General features: G+C 42.0%; 1 protein-coding gene across 6 annotated transcripts in view; it reads right to left on the reverse strand.

Annotated features, from left to right (window-relative positions):
- The window catches only part of ZBTB44 (zinc finger and BTB domain containing 44), a 64598-nt gene extending 46006 nt beyond the window's left edge, over positions 1-18592 (reverse strand). The window contains exon 1 of one of the 6 annotated variants that reach the window (XM_036742849.1): positions 18236-18592. The gene's annotated coding sequence lies outside the window, so the exon portion shown is untranslated. The remainder of the gene's footprint in view (positions 1-18235) is intronic. The other 5 variants (XM_036742850.1, XM_036742845.1, XM_036742851.1 and 2 more) reach the window with 5 other exon arrangements.
- Positions 18593-19536: the final 944 nt, after the last annotated feature.

Genomic DNA, 19536 nt, shown 5'->3' on the forward strand with positions numbered 1-19536 from the left:
GTGTGTGTGTGTGTGTGTGTGTGTGTGTTATGTATATATGTAAAACAAAGGAGTTTGTATTTGATCCCAGAGGAAATAGGGAGTTTACTGAGTCGAAGACTGACATGTTCAGACTTGTGCTTTAGAGTATCACTTCTGATACAAGAGAAAGTAGAGATTTGAGGGTGGAAGACCAAATAGGAGGCTTTCATATTGGTTAGGTGAGAGGTGATGAAGGCCTGAACTAGAGTGACAGGGGTTTGGATGTGAAATATGTTGTGGCAGGTAAAAGTGACAGCAGCAGCTGTCCCACATATACCTGGGATGCTCTCTCACCTCATCTCTGCCTTCTGACTTCCTTCAAAACTGAATTCTACTTTCTGCAGGAGCCCTTTTATGGTTCTGGTTCCTCCAAACACATACTGTATCTTCTCTTTGAAATTACCTTTCATTTGCACCATATTTATCTTGTATGAACATGGTTGTTTGTTCATAGTTGTCTCCTCACATTAGAATGTGAGCTCTTAGAGGGCAGAGACCATGGTTTTGGTTTTCTTTATCCTCAGTGCTTAGCCCAGTGCCTAGCAAATACTAAGTACATCTGTTCTGTAAAATTATGTTTCCTGGCAACTGAACGGATAGGTGGAGTAAGAAAGTGTCTTGATGAGATGAGTGTCCTGATTCACCAGGGCGAATGGAAGGATAGATGAATTTTGGGGGGAGGAAAGAGGAGTTTTTTTTTTAAGAGATACCGAGTTTGTAATTCTTACAAGAAATCTAGTAGAAAATGTCCAGCAGGCAGATGGTGATGTGAGATTGGAGCTCAGTGGAGGACTAGAGCTAAATGTATAGATCTGCGCCTGCAAAGATAACAGCTGAACAGGAGCTGAGAAGTCTTGAGAGACAGTGTAGAAAGAAGACCTAGAAAAAAGCAATGCAGCATACCCCTTGTTAAAGGGACAGGAAAGGAATGATTCAGCTAAGGAGACTGAGAAAATAGTTATATGGGGGAAAAAGGAATCAAGAGAGAACAGGTTCAAAAAAAAAATGGAGTAGGAGGGGAGAGGAAGGAAGGGGAGGGGGAGGAAAGAGAGAAAGGGGGAGGGGAGAGGGAGAAAGAGAAAGAACAAGAACAGGAACAAACACAAACCTAGGAGAAGAGGGTAGTCAACAGTGGTAAATACAAATAAAAGGTCAAGAAGGATGAAATTGAGAAAGGTCCATTGGATTATTTGTTAGTTATGTCAGTCAGTAAAGAAATATTGAGCATTTACTAAACAAAGCAATTTACTTTAAGAAGTCACTAATTAAAAAAAAAACAACCTTTGAAAGCCTTAAGAATTTCAATCAATGCAATAACTAACCATGATGAAGCATGTTAACTGTATCTTGAGAGGTGATGGACTTTGGGGTGCATTCAGAATTGAACACAATGCTCCAAATGTGGTCTAAGACAGAATGAGAAATTCCTTATTCATGTCTTACGCTTGAGTTTGCATTGTACTAAAACCCTCAGTTCTTTCTCACATGAACTATAAACTAGTTCCCCATCTCGTACTTGTGAGTCTCACTCGCCCTTCCACCCCCCACTTTGGAAATACCCATGGTGGGAATTTGTTTTGCTTAACTATGCATATTTGTTCCCCCCACCTCACTCCATCTCAGGAGATGGGAAGAAAAATATATATATATAATTTTTAAAAAGAAGTTATGGCGGAGCCAAGATGGCAGCTGGAAAGCAGTGAGCTCCCCACCGAGTCCCTCCAAAAACCTATAAAAAATGGCTCTGAACCAATTCAAGAACTGCAGAACCCACAAAACAGCAGAGGGAAGCAGGGCTCCAGCCCAGGACAGCCTGGATGGTCTCTGGATGAGGTCTATCCCACATGGAGCTGGGAGCGGAGCAGAGCCCAGCGTGAGCGGCATGGACCAACCAGACCAGAAGCCGGGCGGAGAGGGCCCTAGTGCCCTGAATCAGTGAGCTGCAGCAGTTACCAGACTTCTCGACCCACAAACACCAAAGACATCTGAGAAGGTTAGTGGGAAAAGCTGTGGGAGTGGAAGGAGTTCACAGTTTGGCCACCACCCCGGGGGGCAGCGGAGGTGGGGCAGCTACAGCTGCTGTTGCTTCCAGTCCCAGGCCCACCTGGTGGAAGGAATTAAGTGGTGGATCAGAGCAGGAGTGCACAGCCTACTGAAGATCTAAGCCCAGTCCGGGTTGGGGGTTCTTGGGGAAGGAGTGCTAGTGTGGCAGAGTTGGTGCATCCCCCCCCCAAACGTGGAACACAGAACTCTTCAGTCTACAAGCAGTCATACCCCACTGAAAAACTCAAGGGTCAAGTTAGTTGGTTGGGAATATGGCCAGGCAGCGAAAACACACCCAGATTCAGTCTCAGACTTTGCATTCTTTCTTTGGTGACAAAGAAGACCAAAACATACAGCCTAAAGAAGTCAACGAAGTGCAAGAGCCTACACCAAAAGCCTCCAAGAAAGACATAAACTGGTCCCAGGCCATGGAAGAGCTCAAAAAGGATTTGGAAAAGCAAGTTAGAGAAGTAGAGGAAAAATTGGGAAGAGAAATGAGAAGGATGCGAGAAAACCATGAAAAACAAGTCAATGACTTGCTAAAGGAGACTCAAAAAAATACTGAAAAATACACTGAAGAAAACAACACCTTAAAAAATAGACTGACTCAAATGGCAAAAGAGCTCCAAAAACCCAATGAGGAAAAGAACGTCTTGAAAGGCAGAATTAGCCAAATGGAAAAGGAGGTCCAACGGACCACTGAAGAAAATACTACCTTAAAAATTAGATTGGAGCAAGTGGAAGCTAGTGACTTTATGAGAAATCAAGATATTATCAAACAGAACCAAAGGAATGAAAAAATGGAAGACAATATGAAATGTCATTGGAAAAACCACTTACCTGGAAAACAGATCCAGGAGAGAGTATTTAAAAATTATTGGACTACCTGAAAGCCATGATCAAAAAAAGAGCCTAGATATCATCTTTCAAGAAATTATCAAGGAGAACTGCCCTGATATTCTATTGCCACAGGGCAAAATAGAAATTGAAAGAATCCATTGATCGCCTCCTCAAATAGATCCCAAAAAGAAATCTCCTAGGAATATTGTCGCCAAATTCCAGAGCTCCCAGATCAAAGAGAAAATACTGCAAGCAGCCAGAAAGAAACAATGAGTATTGTGGAAACACAATCAGGATAACCCAAGATCTGGCAGCTTCTACATTAAGGGACGGAAGGGCTTGGAATATGATGTTCTGGAGGTCAGTGGAGCTAGGATTAAAACCTAGAATCACCTACCCAGCAAAACTGAGTATCATGCTCCAAGGCAAAATATGGACTTTCAATAAAATAGAGGACTTTCAAGCTTTCTCAGTGAAAAGACCAGAGCTGAATAGAAAATTTAACTTTTAAACACAAGAATCAAAAGAAGCATGAAAAGGTAAACAAGAAAGAGAAATCATAAGGGACTTACTAAAGTTGAACTGTTTTGTTTACATTCCTACATGGAAAGATGATGTGTATGATTCATGAGACCTCAATATCATAGGAGCTCAAAGGAATATGCACATATATACATACATATATGTTTATTTATATATATGTAAGTGAATGTGCATGTATGTGTATATGTATGTGTGTATATATATATATATATATATATATATAGAGAGAGAGAGAGAGAGAGAGAGAGAGCAGACACAGGGTGCGTTGAAGATGAAGGGAAGATATCTAAAAGAAATAAAACCAAATTAAGGGATGAGAGAGGAATATATTGAGAGAGGAGATAGGGAGAGATAGAATGGGGTGGATTATCTCACATAAAGATGGCAAGAGGAAGCAGTTCTGTGGGAGGAGGGGAGAAGGCAGGTGAGGGGGGAATGAGTGAATCTTGCTCTCATCAAATTTGGCCTGAGGAGGGAATACCATACATACTCAATTGGGTATCTTACCCCACAGGAAAGAAGAGGGAAGAAGATAAAAAAAAAGGGGGGGGATGATGGAGGGGAGGGCAGATGGGGGTGGAGTTAATCAAAAACAAACACTTTGGAAAGGTGACAGGGTCAAGGGAGAAAATTCAATAAAGGGGGATGGGTTGGGAAGGAGAAAAATATAGTCTTTCACAACATGAGTATTGTGGAAGGGTTATACATAATGATACACATGTGGCCTATGTTGAATTGCTTGACTTCTTAGGGAGGGTGGGTGGGAAGGGAAGAGGGGAGAGAATTTGGAACTCAAAGTTTTAAAAACAGATGTTCAAAAACAAAAAAAAAGTTTTTGCATGCAACTAGAAAATAAGATACACAGGCAATGGGACATAGAAATTTATCTTGCCCTACAAGGAAGGAAGGGAAAAGGGGATGGGAGGGGAGTGGGGTGACAGAAGGGAGGGCTGAATGGGGAACAGGGCAACCAGAATATACGTTATCCTGGAATGGGGGGGAGGGTAGAAATGGGGAGAAAATTTGTAATTCAAACTCTTGTGAAAATCAGTGCTGAAAACTAAATATGTTAAATAAATAAATTTTTAAAAAAAGAAGTTATTAGTAACTTGGGAGACAGTATTTTTGGGTTGACATTACAAATGGATGTCAAATGGGAAGGAGCCAAGCAATTGAGAGGAGTGACAGCAATAAATATCGGCAGCTTTTTAAAAGGAGTTTAGACTGTAAAAAGGATGACAGCTTGAAGGATAGTAGATCTCTCTAGTGAGGAACCTTTAAGAATGGAGGAGACTTGAGTGTTTGCAGGTATCAAGAAAGGAACCAATAGACAGGGAAGGATTAGAGAAAAAGGATGAATTTCAGAAGAAATTTATGGGAGAAAGGGATGATGAATCAAGGGTATGTGTAGAAGGGTTAGACTTGGGGAGGAGTGCCTCTTCAACAGACACTGAAGTAAAAGAGAAAATGTGATGAAATTAAGGGGCTTTGAGAAACAGAATATGAAGAAAAGGAAGCCCAGGAAGAAGAGCTTCTATTTTTTCAGTCAAACATAAGGGAGTGGTATGGAAGGCTTGAGAACAAAGTTTTGGAACAGCTGCTGTGGACAGTTTGACAGAGAATCAGGTGGAGGAAAAATAAAAGTACAACATCCAAGGAAGGAGCCAGCCAAAAACCCCATGGCCTCAGCTTTCAGTACACAAATGAACAAAATATGGCCAACTGGAAAAAAAAATGCTATGAAAATGAACTAGAGTATAATGCAAAGAGTCAAATTTGAAATAAGACTCATAACTGGAATATGGCTCAGCACCTTATTCAAAAGCCAGAGAAGGGGTGAATGGGTCAGTTCTTGACAAACTCTTAGAATGTATTATAGCAAAAGAATGTGTCTCATAGGTGTTACAGAATAGGCGTCATCAAGAACTAGTCAAATGAACTACCTCAAGTCAACATGCCTATTGGGCTGGAAAATGAGAAAAGCGGTGATAATATAGGAGTATAATATCACAGATTTAAAACTGGAAGAGATCTCAGAAGCCATCTAGTCTAACCCCTCAGGGAGGTTAAATGGCTTGGCCAAAGTCATACATTTAGTAAGTATCAAAAGCAGGATTTTAAGGAAAGTCAACAAGACGGATCTGAACAGTTTCATCTAGTGACGCCACCTCCACCCCCAATCTAAAAAGTTGGCATGTGATCATAACAGTCAATAATGACTAATCTTGGTTTTGGAGATGAGATGAGGAAAAACACTTGTTTCCTCCTTATGATGGGGGAGGAGAGATTCAGATAATAAGTCATTAATGGTTTAATGTTGACTTGGAAGGAAATCTCCAGTGGAGTGCCCCTGTTGTTTTAACATTTTAAATAATTAGATAAATGCATAGATGGCATACTTATAAAATTTATAGATGAGACAAAAGACAGAGTTGGGTAATACACTGGATAAAAGGACTGAAAAAAAATCGGGATGGGCTAGAACACTGAGCAAAACTGAGTAACAACTTCACAAGTACAAGATGGAAAAAACATGGGTAGAAGGTAGTTTATGTGAAACTGAGGTTCCAGTATACTGTAAGCTCAAAAGTAAGACATGGATAAGGAGTTACATTCTATCCCACTCAGACCACACCTGGCATTCTCAACATAACATTTTAGGAAGACTTGGAGAGAGTCCAGAGGAAGGTAAACAGACTAGTGAAGGGCTTCTAGCTCTAGGTCAAATGGGGATCTGTGAAGGAACTGGAGATGTTTAGAATAGAGAAGAGATGTCAGGAGAAACAAGATACCGGTCTTCAAAGTACCTGAAAAAGGGCTTTCAAGTGGAAGGATTAAATTTGTTCTTGACAGGAGGTAAAACAGAAACAAGGGGTGGGAGGTGCCAGCAGGAAGACAAATTTGATTTTTAAAAAAGCCATAATGACAATTAGAGCTATCCAAAAATGTAAAGAGCTGTCTCAAGGGTAGTAGTTGCCCCCTCCTTGGAAGTCTTCAAGCAAATACTGAACACTTGTTCAGTATGTTATGGAGGAACCCTTTTCAGGATGAGTTGAACTGTATGGCCAATGATGCCCACTCCAATTCTGACATTCTGAGACTTGCAATCTTGTTTTCACGACATCCTATGGTTATCTCGAACGATCTCATAACAAAATGTCTCGAACCAATTTTAGAATACTTTTTATTTAAAAAAAAAAAGACAAAATACTTTCAGAAAGGAGAGCATATGGCTATAAAGATAAAATCTTAAGTTTCTATCTATATATAAAATATGAATCTAAAACTTCAGAAAGGTTGGCATTCACAGTACTATTTTATGGAAATAGGATCAAAACGTTACTGAGGAAAAGTTGAAAAAGTACAGCTCTGTTAGAAAACAATTAAAACAAAGAAAACCGAAGATTTTAATGTCAGTGCAAGGAAGGTACATTACAGCTTTCATAGGAAAATGGAAAGCCAGTGTCTGTCAACTTTTACTCTAGCCATACAAGGTTGGACAATGTGAAACATGGCACTTTTGTCATAACACAACTAAGTACTTTACTAAAGGGTCACTTTATATAAAGATGAGGTAGCTTCCAAACCACACACCTGGCAGTTAACAAACTTATCAACATCCAGTGAGCTGTTTTCCTGCACTAAAAATCTGTGATTATATAAAACTGAATTAATAACAAGAGTAGTCTTTCAAAGTAGAGCCCAGTTAATTTTAACCTCCTACTGAAGACTATAAAAAGATACTTATTTTAGATCTATTTTCTTTTAAATTCCAAGAATAAGCAACTTTAAAGATCTATCATTCTTCATTTATTTATTCTGTCTACAATGAGTTGGAGTGTTCCTGTCATTAAGAAAAGTGTGAATTTCAGAGAAATTTTCAAATGACAAGATTATACAACCAAATATCTGAAGCTGTAAAGGACCTTAAAAGTCAACTAAGGGCAGCTAGATGATACAGTGGACAGTGCACTCAGCAAGGAGTTAGTAAGACCTGAGTTCAAACTTAGCCTCACACATTTACTAGGTGATCCTGGGTAGGTCACTTAACCTCTGTTTGCCTCAGTTTCCATATCTGTAAAACAGGGAAAACTGTACTTATCTTCCAGGGTTGTTGTGAGGATCAAATGAGATAATGATTATAGAGTTTAGCACAGTGCCTGGTATATGTTTGTTTATTGTTATCATTATAATGGTATTATCATCTAGTCTAGTCCAATCTTCTCATTTCACAGACAAAGAACAGGACGAGAGGTCCAAGGAGCTAAAATGATTTATGCAATGTCACACAGGAAGCAAGTCCTCTGACTCCAACTGTAGCACTCTCTCCAATGTACTATGCAGCTTCCACAGCATTTGCAAAGTGCTTTACAAATTATTCCACCTGATCTTCATCACGATCTCTGATAGAGGTACTAAATTTTACACTATTAGGAAGTTGGGACTTTGGGAGACTAAGTGGCTTACTCGCTGTCATCGCTGGTAAAGTGTCAGAAGAAGTTAAGGATTCAGGGAGGTAAAAAGCAGAGAAAGAAAAACTGTAAAATAGTATCACTAATGAATATTAAAGCATAAATAATGAACAAAATATTAGCAAAGTGGTGACAAGAATGTGTGAAAATTATTAGTTATGACTAGGATGGATTTATACCAAGAATGCAGGAGATGCTCTATGTTAGAAAAATTATAAACATGAGAGCATGATTAATAACAAAAAATAGTAAGTCAAATGACTATCAATGGAAACAAAACTTTTGACAAAAATACAGTACTCAGTCACATTTTTAAAAACACTGAAAAGCATATGAATAAATGGACCTTTTTGACAATCAGTGTCTATTTTAAATCAAGACCTAAAATTATTTGTAATGAAAAATATGTGAGTTAAAGCAATGATGTCCACGGCCACTTTATCTGAAAAATTTCTGTAACAATATTCAGATGCATCCAATCTTACTGATTCAGTTCTCTCCAATGGTACACAATATGTAACCCACCTTACCCATCCATCCTGTTCAACTTGTGCATAGGATATACAGAGGCAGCTAGGTGGTACAGGGAAAAGAGCACTGGACCTAGAGTTAGGAAGATCTGAGTTAAAATCTGACCTCAGACACTAGCTATGTCACTGTGGAGAAGTCACTTAACCTCTATTTGTCTCAGTTTCTTCAACTGTAAAATGAGGAAAACAACAGCACCTATCTCCCAGGACTGTTGTGAGGATCAAATGGATAATAATTGTAAAGCTAAAACAGCACAGTATCTGGAACATATTGGGTACTATATAAAATCCTTATTCCCTTCCTCCTTCCCTTTCTTCTTGTATATGCTTCTCCTCAAAAGTTTCACAAAGGTAGTTGGGGTCCACCCAACACATAGGGAGGCTTTCCTTGTTTCCTCCTAACATCAGAAGCATAAAAGTAGGGCTCTCTGGCTGTCTACCTGTTATCCTTCACTTCTGCCACATGATCGCTCATGAAGCAAAGTTATATCAACAAGATAAGAAAAATAAGTCAAGCGAATAACAATAAATAACAAGAAAAAATGATGTTTATCTGCAGTTATGAAACTTGTAGTTTGGTAGAATTAGGTTTATACCAAACATACCATATACGACAATACACTGTATGAGCTAAATATTTTTTAAAATTACACAACAAAAAAAAATTAAAGGAAATACCTTATAGAGCTATGTCTCTGAAGAATTAAACTATAGATGAATATAAAAGGTAAAACAGACATTTTTAATTACATAAAATTAAAGTCCATGCATGAAACAAAATCAATGCAGATAGCTTCATTGGGAAAATATTTTCTTTATTTCTTTAATAAATTTCTTTAACAAAGCTCTGATCTCTAAAAATCAATTGACAATATATATAAAGACAAAAGCAATTCCTAGTAGATAAGTTTGGTCAAAGGTTAATGAACATGAAGTTTTCAAAAGAAGAAATGCAGGCTCAACAATCATATAAAAGGAATGCTCCAAATCACTTAAAAAAGAAAAAAAAAACCACAAGAAGTACAAATTAATTTTACCTTGTATCCACTAGAAAAGGCAAAAATGACACAAGACCAACATTTGGGTATTATCATCTCAGGAAGTCAGAGAGTTAAAGATCCCATATAAAATTTAACAACCTTTTAAAATAAAAGCCACCAACTAGAAGGAAGCTTAGTGCTCATCTACTGGAGAATGTCTGAATGTCATAGTATATGAATTGTATTGAAATATTATCTCCCCACAAGGAGTGATGAATACAAAGAATTCAGAGAAACTTAGGAAGATCTGCATGAACTTATGCGGTAAAGAATAAGCAGAACCAAAGAGCAGTTTACATAATAAGGTAAAGGAAATTTGAAAGATTTCAAAACTTTAAGCAATTCAGTGGTCAATCTCCAGTTGAGAAACACGTGATCATGAAGTATCCCTACTGGTAAAGACATGGTGGGCAGCCATTTTTCAGTCATGTCTGATCCTTTGTGACCCCATTTAGGGTTTTCTTGCCAGAGACTCTCCAGATCATTTTACAGATGGGGCATACAGGGTTAAGTGACTTGCCCAGGGTCACACAGATAGTAAATAACTGAGGCCATTTTTGAATTCAGGAAGGTAAGTCTTCCTGACTCCAGGCTCAGCTCTCTATCCACTGCACTACCTAGATGCCCCCAAGTTTAGGTACCAAAGAGTCATTTAAGCCTAAGGTACAATCTGAGTGTAGAATCCTGTAAGTACTCTCAGGACAGAAGGTGTAAATTCGGAGAACAACAGGGATAACCAAGTTTTAAACCAGAAAAGAATGACAGATCCTAAGCTTGACAGGAGGAAGGTCACATCAAAGAGAAGTTCTGAAGAGAAAAATAGCATAGTCAAATATATCTCCAGGTTTTGCGGGAATCACAGTAATATCAAGGGAGGACCAGACAATTAGGCATGGAGAATAAGGAATGGAGGTTAAAAAAAAAACTCAATACACTAAGCACTTAATCAAATCTGTGAGGTCCTAAAGGGTGGGGGCCTGCCAAAGGCATAACCGTCAAAGTGACTGATAAAGAGAGTCATAAGATAGTTGTCTCTTTGCAAACTGAAGGAATAGAGAGAATGGACAGACCAGCGGCTAGGTGTTAACAAATTAACAAATGCCAAAAACACTCAAAAAAAGCCCAGATCTGAACAAGGTGATAGGTAGAACTCTTCAAACAGTAGACCCCAGGGTAAGGGCAAGGAACATCCAAAGGGGTAGCAGAATGGAATAAATGTATGTTAGATAAAAATCCAGAGTGGACAAAATTACTAGTAACCTAATAAGGAAACAAAACTTTAAAAAAGGGAGATGGTAGGGTGGAATAAAAAAATGGATAAAACATACCCCAGAGACATACCCCAGAAAATCTACTACCACAGAGAAAGAAGAGACAAGCTTTGGATTGGTCAGAGAAGACCACATGAATTAGAAGCCAATTTTTCCAGATGTGGCTTGCCAGAAGCCCCAAAGGGATAGAAGTTGACTAGAAGTATTTTGGAGAATAGTCTATGTCCAATGACCCTCTCTGAGTTCTAAATGAGGAACATGAGGTAGGGATTGATGTGGAGTGGAGGACTGCCTGACTTTTTTAAAATTTTATTTTATTTTCAGTTCTGAATCCATTCCATCCTGTCATCCCCCCAGCTCCTCACACGCTTCTAACTGTCTTGCAAAGTCATCACTTAACTGAAACTGTTTTCTCCAAAGTTACCAACAATTTCTTAATTGCTGTATTTAATGGCTTTTTCTCAATCCTCATCATTGAACCCTCCAGAAGCATTTGATGCTATTTGACCACCTTCTCACTCTAGAAACTCTCCCATCTCTAGACTTTCAAAACATTTTACTCTTTTGATACTCTTCCTGTTTGACTGCTCCTTCTCAGTCTTTAAAGCATCACCCATGTCACAAATGCCCAATATGGATATATTCCATAGCTTTATTTTCTCAACACTCTCACAGTTGATGATCTCACTGGCTTCCATTGATTCAATTATCATGTCTATGAAGATGACTTCCAGATTTACAAATCCAGGCCTAATCTTTCTCCTGAGTTGGTCCAATACCAGATCACCAACCCCGGACATTTTGAACTACATGTCTAATACAGGGATCTCAAATAAACATTCTCAGGCAGAACTCATCTTGTCCCATCCCTCTTCTAAACTCCTATAGGTCTGCTGTAGATGTTACCATTTTTAAAGTCATCCAGGTTCCTGTCCGAAGCCCACTTTGAGTATTGTGTTATTTTTTTGAACTTGTATCCTCAACTGCCTGGCATAGTGTACCTGTATATAGGAGGCTAGGGTACCTACTGATTGATCATTAGTTCTTCATTCTCACCCACCCCACATTTCCAATCTTTGCCAAATCTAGTTCCTTTCTCCATAGGACTTCCTGAATACTGTCTCCTTCTCTCTGATCACACAGCTGTTATCTTACTTCAAGTCCTAATCACCTCTTGGCTGGACCATTTAATGTCTGGATCTTGAATCTCCATTAAGCATAGGTCACTAGTTAGTTTTCTTAAGTACAGGTCTTGATGAGGTTTAGATTGTGGGAGCCCCCTTGAACTCCCCTTGAATCTTCTCACTACATGAGGCATTTGCCTGAGGCCATAAACCTTTCATTATTGCTAGGCCCAAATTTCTAGGCTAGGCTACCTCCACTGTCTGGCTAGTTTCCACCCTAGATCCTATCAAAGTGTCTATGCCTAAATCTGTTACCCTTAACTAGCCTAGCCCTACATGGTCTATTACCTCCAAGTAGCCTTCAGCTACTTCCCACCCTTAATCCCATTCTCTGGGTTCCTGGAGTCTGACCTCATCCAAGTCCCATCAAGCTCCTCCTTAGACTCCTCAAGACCCTACCAAAACCCCTCCTCCCATCATCCTAGGACCACCCTAGATCCCTCCTACAATCTTGGGAGGTAACTTTAAAAAAGACAAAAAAACTTAAGAGTGATGAGGTCATCTAATAATCCAATTTATATCTAAAAATGAAATTCCATTTACTACTGGCAAGTGGTCATACAATCTCTGAAGATATCATTTAAAAAGAATATACTATTATCTTTCGAAGCAGCTCACTTGACTTTTGGATGGGTCTTTCACAAAGTTTTTCTGAGTTAAAGGCTTTCAAGATGAGCAGCATAAGTTGTTCCTTAATATTACTGCAACATAAACAACAAATGTGAAGAATTTAGAGAAACTGATGCAGACCAAAATAAACAGAACCACGAGAACAATTTGTACAATAACAAAACAGCAAAAACAAAAACAAAAAAACCCAGGGGATTCATGTAGTGGAAAGATCACTGGATTTGGAATCACAAACCTATTTCAAACCTTACCTTTGCTACAAATATCTGTGTGATCTAGGCAACTCTTTGGATCAATCACATCATTGAAGAGAGAGGTCTGGACTAGAATGACCTCTATGGTCCTTTCTATCTTAAGTTTGGGATCCTATGGGCCAAGATGGCGGCTGGAAAGCAGGGACTTGCGTGAGCTCCCCGCCAAGTCCCTCCAAAAACCTACAAAAAATAGCTCTAAACAAATTCTAGAACTGCAGGACCCACAAAATAGCAGAGGGAAGCAGGGATCCAGCCCAGGACACCCTGGATAGTCGTTGGATGAGGTCTATCCGAATGGAGCTGGGGGCGGAGGAGAGTGGAGCCCAGCGTGGGTGGTGGCAGGACCAACCAGACTAGGAGCAGGGCAGGATAGGCCCTAGCGCCCTGAATCAGTGAGCTGTGGCAGTTACCAGACTTCTCAACCCACAAACACCAAAGACAACAGAGAAGGTTAGTGGGAAAAGATGCGGGGGACAGAGTGAAAAGAGTTTGTGGTTTGGCCACCGCCCCCAGGGCAGCAGAGGTGGTGCAGCTACTGAACTACAGCTCCAGTTATTTGCGGGCCCCAGGCCCACCTGGTGGGAGGAATTAAGTGGAGGATCAGAGCAGGAGTGCAGAGCCTGCTGAAAATTTGTGTCAGGTCCAGGTTGGTGGTTCTTGGGGAAGGAGGAGTGCTGGTGTGGCAGAGCTGGCTGTATAGAAATAGCTCTGAAAACAACAGTGCAAAGTACTCTTTACAAGCAGTCATACTCCAAGGAAAAACTCAAGGGTCAAGTAGTTGGCTGGGAACATGGCCAGGCAGCGAAAATGGACTCAGATTCAGTCTCAGACTCTGGAATCTTTCTTTGGTGACAAAGAAGACCAAAACATACAGCCAGAAGAAGTCAACAAAAGTCAAAGAGCCTACATCAAAAGCCTCCAATGACTTTAGAGGATTCACAGTAAAGTGTGTCTCTATTCTGCAGCAGAAAGGTTGTAGATTAGAAGTGTGGGGATGAGGTTACTAATAGAACCAATGTGTAGATTTTGGGGGCCATGATTTGCAATTATTGTTACAAAGGAGGGTTCTACTGAATGACCGGCAAGTAGGAAGTGACAAAGTAAAAAGAGAAAAAGCATCAATAAAATATTTCAAAAGCAAAATAGTTATTCCTCATCTGGGAAGAGCACTGGTTTACACACTTATTGCAGGAATATGTTCTATCAATTTTCCTGATGGGTAACCATTCAATTTAACATTTATTATCATTCAGGTTTTGCTTGAGCACAACCAATTTTATGGCTGTATTTCATGAAACTATCCATACTACTTTTCCACAGCTTTGAGAAATTTTTAGAAGACCATAAGGTTTACAAATCACAAGTTTCCTTAACTATAATTACAGAATCGGAATGGGAACCTCAGAGGACAATGAATCTGACTCCCTCCCTTTCCCACCCATATCTTTTAACAAGAATTCTCTCTAAAAACCATCCCTGATAACTCCTCATCCAGCCTTTGAGTGAAGACCGCTAATGAGAGAGACCCCAGGGTATTTCCAGAGGCAGCACATTTCACTTCCAAAGTTCTGTGAGGAAGTTTCTTCTTATTTTGAGTCAAAATCTGACTCTGCAACTAAGGATCAGGATCACAGATTTAAGAGAGTTGGATGGTATACTAGAGAATATCTAATCCAATCCCCTTATTTTACACATAAAGAAATGAATCCCAGAAAGACTGACAGTCCAAGGTCAGGCAAGTATTAAGAGGCTGGGCTAGCATCTGATCCCAGATCCTCTTCTCTATCTTAACAAGCTTCCACCTAAAGCTCCTACCTCATTAACCACTGAGCATCTAACAACCAAGTATTAACTGATACAAAAGTCAGACTTTGAGGACATCCAGAATTTAAAGGTAGATGATGTGAGTTCATAGTCATGGTCTGTTCTGTGTGACCTTCGGCAAATCACTCAACTTCTCTAGGCCTCAATTACATCCGCAAAATGGGGGGGGCTGGGCTTAACCTAAGAGCCATTTCAGTTGTAACATGCTAAATCAGGGGTGGGGAACCTGTGACCTCAAGGCCATGGGTGGTCCTCTAGGTCCTCAAGTATGGCCATTTAACTGAATCCAAACTTCATGATTCTGTCAAGAGCTAAACTTGAGGGACCTAGAGGGCCACCTATGGCCTCGAGGCCACAGGTTCCCCACCCCTGTACTAAGTGATGAAAACACAATTTTTATTATTTTGTGGCTTAGCTTTCTCTTATTTTGGAAGCAATCAGGGTTAAGTGAGTTGCCTGGGATCAGTTAGTAAATGGTTGAGGCTGGATTTGAACTCAGATCTCCTAACTCCAGGGCTGGTATTCTATCCACTACGATGCCTAGCTGCCCCATGACTCAGCTTTCGATATAAATGGAATGCAAGTTAACTTGCTGGTCACACATATGCCAGTTAACACCTTAACCTAATAACACAAAGAGAAATTAAGTCTCAACAAAATTCAAATGTGCATTTTTCTTGTGACCTGGTAACAAAACATCCCCAACCCATTTCCATGCAAATCAGCTAGCTTTCAACCAGTTTATTAGTCAGATGTGACAACAGGTTGTAAGTATAAAATTTTGTTTGATTTTCTCATTCTAGGTGGTGACTGAGAACTATCTAAAAACCACTGCTATCACCTCCCCCTGCCCCCTTTCCTGGTTGCCAAGGTAATTTGAAGGGCAGCTAGGCAGGGCACAGTGGATAGAGTGTTGGGCCTGGAGGAAGACTTTTCTCGAGCTCAAATCAGACATCAACACTTACCAGCTGTGTGAGCCCAGGCAAATCACTTAACCCAGTTTGCCTTGGTTTCCACAAAAAAAAAAAAAAAAAAAAAAAGGCAAACTGCTCCAGTATTGTTGCCAAGAAAACCTCACATGAGGTCCACAAATAGTTGGACATGTCTGAAAATGGACTAAACAACAAAGGCAATTTAAAATATGGTTCAGAATTTTCAAAATTTCCAAGTTCTTTCTTTCAAAATACAACATATATGTTTTTAAGAAAAAAAAATAGTGCTGGTAACAAGAAAGCTTATACATTCTAGTCTTGACTCTACTGGCTTGGTTTGTTGTTTTTTGCTATTTAGTTATGCCAATTACACAGCTAGTAAGTGTCTGAGACCAAATTTGAACTCAGGAAGACAAGTCTTCCTGATTTGAAACCTAGTACTCTATCCTCTGTGCCACCTAGCTGCTCTGGCTTGGTAGGCACTGGGGTTACACCTGTGTCTCTAACTGCAGCTTCTAAATTAAGCATTCAATTCCCAAACAACTAAGGTGACAAAGAAAGCCAAAGATAAATCTGAATTATAGTTTGCAAAATGCACCTCCTCAAAGTTTAGTATTAGACTATCCAATAATGGGCAGATAGCGGTAAAGTAGTTCTTTTGCTTAATAATGATTACAAATGTAGTTCCGGGCTGGTAGATAATGAAACACAACGCAACACTAGGATAATCAGGCTGGTATGATAGGATTTGTGCTACAGCTTAGTAGACAGCAACGTTCACCACTACTATAGCTTTCCTACTTTTTAAGTGTTGAATTTCCTACAATTTAAGCTTCTTCTCTCCAAACCCATCTCTTAGATTTGAAACAAAAAGGTTGTGGCACCATATCTATCACATAAGGAACTAACACAGTAGTGGGAGAATGTAGGCACACCTTTAGCCTCTTGGCACCTAGCTAATTAAGGCAGATGAACTGCCTAAGCTGGCTTTGCCTGCTTTGGTCAACCTCTGTTCCCTTGAACTTAAAGCAACTACCTCACAAGGCTAAGATCAAATGAGGTAATATTTATAAAGCACTTAGCACAGGGCTTGGTACACAGTAGGCACTTAATGCTTTTCTCCCTCTTAAACTAAAATCCAAGGCAATACTTGGAACCACATTTATGAATTCCATCTCAGTTCTGATCAAAACGTCTGTACTGTGTTTACCAATCATGTAACAACTCTTTTGTACTGAACATGTCAGTTTTATGCTTTATGATAAGTAGACAAATTCACAAAATCCTTACTACAAATATTTCTTGGAAGACTGATTTTTAAGTTAAATTTGTGTGTCTAGTTTTCTGAATCTAATGCATTTAAAAAAAAAACCAAACCTCTGATTTTCAAAAGTCAGTAAAAATCTACATCCTTCCCCACACCTCCCTGGAGGATCAAGGCAATTCTCTACTTCTCTATAAAAGTAGCTACCCTCATCCACTGAAAAAATCTTTCTGTAATTGAGATGTGTGAAAAATACCACAGGTATGAGTGAAGGCACAGAGTTGCAAAGGTACAGAATACTTCACCTAACAAAAATGGTACAGTATATATCCCCACTCTGACTCAACTCTAAGAAGACTGTGGGCTGGTGACCCTTAAGTGTGAATGGCTTCTCACTTGTAAAGGTTACAACCACCTTTAATAAACAAGAACTATCCACCGGAAAACAGCTCCTTCTTACATTCTACACTCTGGTATGAGTGCAGGGAAGAAACCAACAAGACTTATTTCCTGTGTAAACTAGCCACAGGAATCAGTTCAGTGGTTCATCAAGTGGAGTGTCTAGAACTTGGTACTAGCCAACATCTGAATGACAAACTAAGAAACGATGGGGAGGTGCAACAGAATTCTTCCCTGACTCTAACAGCAATTCACAACTAAAGGGGTATAAAGTTGTGTTTACTCGTTTTAATTTCCACACACAATCAACGAAATACAAAATTATCCAACTTCTTAAAACCTATCTCTAGAAGGGGGGACCTCCACACAGATTCAGTTTTCTTTCATCCGTTCCAACTCTACCTGCCCTTCACTTTTTCAAGTAGCTGGCCCGGCACTATAATTAAAACGGATGCCCGGTAGAGGAGGAAAACAGAGGAAGGTTTTCGGGGTGTTTTTGTTTTTAACAAGTGTCATCCTGTTCTTCTGCTCTCCTGAGGAACCACCAAGTAAAAGGGGAAGGAAGGGGGAGGGAGCACCTCCAGCCCATGTCCTCCCAGATTCAGGTGAGACCGGACTCCTGCTCTCCCAAAGCCAGAAAGATGTTGGCTCTAAAGGGAAACTAGTGGCATGTTCCCCACCTCCAAAAAAAAAATAGGGAGAAATTTTGCAGGACAGGAGGGGCTCGTGACTTCACCTCGATGCGCGGTTAGATGTCGTGGGGGTGGGGATCCTAGCGACGGCCGGGGTTGCCCCGCAGACTGGGATGGGAAGGCTTGGGGTTTCCTTCCCCCTTGCGCCCGGCGGGGGAGGGAGGAGGGCGGGGGGAGGTGGTGCTGTCTGGTCCCTCGAGGGGAACGGAGAGACAGCGGAGGGATCCTCGCGCTCTCCCTCCTACACCGCTCGGGCCGCCGCGACCCTCCCCCCTCCCCCCCGGCCTCCCCGTTACCTGTGGGGGACGGTGACGACGACAGCGCTGGGTCCCGGCGGCCTGGTCCTCCTCCTTCTCCTCCCCGCCCGACGGAGGCGGCGGCGGCAGCGACAGCCCCAGGGGGAGGGGGCGGAGCGCACGGTTGGCTCGCTCTCTCTCTCTCCTCCCCCGGGCGGCGGCGGAGGGGACCCTATCTCGGGCCGCCGCGCCTAGGCCCGTGGAGAGCCTGCGGCTCGGGCATGGCGGCGGCGGCCCAGCTGTCTCGGAGGTGGGCGGAAAGGCGGCGAGCGAGCCACCCCCTCACGACGGCGGCGGCGGGGGGCGGTGGGAGAGGGAGCGGGGAGCCGCGGCGGCGCGCTCGCGCGGGCGGCCGTTGGGGGGCGGTTGGCGGTTGGGGGAGCGTGGAGGCAGCTAGCGTTCTCCCCGCGGGGTGGGGAGGGGGAAGGGGGGAGGAATGAGGGGAGGGGGGAGGGGGAGGTTGGGGAAGGGGGGGAAGGCGGTCGCGGCGCGTGCGGGGCCCGAGCGCCGCCGCCGCTGTCGCTGCTCCGCTCACTCCAGCCTGTTTGGGGGGCACTTTGTTTGTGTCCCACAATGCCTTGCGCAGGAGACTGGGTCGGGGAAGAGTGGTAGAAGTGGAGGGGTTGGGAGGAGCCCGCTGGAGGGCGGGGCGGGAGGGAGCGCGCAGGCGTACGCTTGGGTCCGCTCCGGTCCGCTCGCTCTCCGGGGCTGAAAGCTGGTCAACAGTCGGCTTGAGCGTGGAGCTAGCCGTCCGCTGTCTGCTGCCAAGTGCCGCGCTCGAGGGCCCGGAGTTAGACCGCCTGGCTCTGACGCCCGCTAACTTTAGCATGACCTTGTGCGAGCGAGTTAACTTCTCCACGCCTCGGCTGCCTCACTCGTACAGTGGGGACAAACACGTGAAATTAACCTCGCAGCGGAGTCGTGTGGGAAGCGCGCTCAGAATTGCGCTGCGTAGAAGAACGTGTGTGTGCTTTCACGTATTTACTGGTGGGCACCCCGGGGAATGTATTTACACGCATGAACATGCCCTAGCCTGGCCCCACAACCGTGAGGGAGACCCAGTTTTTACTCCGTGATGTCCCAAGGAGGGATTTCCCGCGGCCAAATGCAAGCTTGACTTACCATTGCAAGCGAAGAGAAAATATTTTCTACAGGGAGCTAACTTACCGGTCTAAGGAGCTGCCCAGCGCGGTAGCCTTCCTTTCCCCGGGACTATTCTGGTGGTTAGAAGACCCTACCCACTTATTGCTGTATTAAGTGCGCCTCGAGGTAGCCTGTTACATATGAGTATGCCCGGAAGC

The sequence above is a fragment of the Trichosurus vulpecula genome, chromosome 2 (assembly GCF_011100635.1).
Source record: "Trichosurus vulpecula isolate mTriVul1 chromosome 2, mTriVul1.pri, whole genome shotgun sequence".
Lineage (NCBI taxonomy): Eukaryota > Metazoa > Chordata > Mammalia > Diprotodontia > Phalangeridae > Trichosurus > Trichosurus vulpecula.